The following is a 1,518-nucleotide window of genomic DNA, read 5'->3' as shown; positions in this document are numbered from 1 at the left end:
CTTTTCACCAGTTATAGTCGACCTTGCTTCACCTCAGGAATCATACCTTCTACATATAGTTTTGGAGGGACATGAGAATTTTATGTTGCTGTTTGTTTAGTGATTGTTATTTGTTGCTTAATATATTTTGTCCCTTCTTCCTTAGAAAGTAAAACTTAATACTTTATAAAGGGACCATGTGTTCAAACAACTTATGTCTGGTCTATTATACACTCAATATGCCCATATAATTCACTTTAGGTAACTTCTTGGCAGGCTATTCAAATTAAACTGACTCAGACCAGATCCAAGATGGCTGCCAGCAGGAGGCTGATAAAGGAGTTTGGAGAGATTCGCAAATATGGAATGAAAAACTTCCCTAACATTCAGGTTGATGAAACTAATTTTTTGACTTGGCAAGGGTTTATTGTTCCTGACAATCCTCCATATGATAAGAGGGACTTCAGAATTGAAATCAACTGTCCAGCCAAATACCCATTCAAACCACTGAAGATCACATTTAAAACAAAGATCTACCACTCAATCAACCATGAAAAAGGGAAGATCTGCCTGCCAGTGATTACTGCTGAGAACTAGAAGCCAGTAACCAAGATCACCAAGTAATCCAGTCCCTCATAGCTCTGGTGAATGACTCCCAGCCTGAGTACCCCCTCACGGCTGACCTACCTGCAGAATACAGTTAAGACCATAAAACATTCTCTAAGAATGCTCAAGAGTTTATAAAGAAATATAGGAAAAAGAGACCTGTGAACTAAAATTCACTTCAAGTGATTCCAGCAAATGTGAGCAGAGTCCCTAAGCAGTGCATTCAGACACCACAAAAAGCAGGAATCTGCCAAATTGATTTGTGGCAATGCCTGTCATTTGCTTGTGGCAGTTACTAACTTTCTACAGTTTTCTTAATCAAGGGTGGTCTAGTTAACCTGTAAAGAAAGGATTAAAATTTTCAGATGTTCTATTTCTGCTTTATTTGTTTTAAAAATCAGTTCTTCAATCTACTTCAAAAGAATGTTGTTTCTTTTGTTCAAATTTACTCCAAATCTTGAAGTTATATTTAGCCCATGAGGTTAAAAAAAAAATAAGGTGGTAGTACCCCTTTCTTCCTTGCCCTTGCAACTCCCACTTTCTCACATTCAGTTTATTTTTCAAGGATTTACTACTCCATAACAAATTCCCCTCTGCTCCGAAAAGAAGAAATGGCTCTGGTGGCTTTTCTTCTTCAGTGTCACACTGCTCCATGTGGGAATTAGTTCAAATTCCCCTGCTGCAAATTTATAATATTCATTTTAAAAATTACAAAACAAGCAACACCCACACACACACACACACACAAAAATTGTGTAAAGGGAGGCCCACTCCAATCTGTCTAATGTTTCCACAATAGTGTGGATTAAATCGGTTAACCCTAATGTCTGTGTAATGATTGAACTATGGCCTGGCTGACCTGTGCAGGGAAAACCTTTAATACCAGGTCTGTGGTGAGCCTGGATGGAGGGCCTTCCAGCCAAGGATGCTGTG

At 38.6% G+C, this 1,518-nt stretch overlaps 1 pseudogene; it reads left to right on the top strand.

The window, feature by feature from the left end:
- The first annotated feature begins 291 nt into the window (after positions 1-291).
- On the top strand, positions 292-755 carry LOC124076690 (ubiquitin-conjugating enzyme E2 L3-like; annotated as a pseudogene).
- Positions 756-1,518: the final 763 nt, after the last annotated feature.

This window comes from Marmota monax, unplaced genomic scaffold, assembly GCF_021218885.2.
Source record: "Marmota monax isolate L192 unplaced genomic scaffold, Marmota_monax_Labrador192_F-V1.1 WCK01_AAM20220418_F8-fsc00050, whole genome shotgun sequence".
Lineage (NCBI taxonomy): Eukaryota > Metazoa > Chordata > Mammalia > Rodentia > Sciuridae > Marmota > Marmota monax.
Note: the sequence above shows the minus strand (reverse complement) of the source record. Positions and strands in the feature narration are given on the sequence as shown.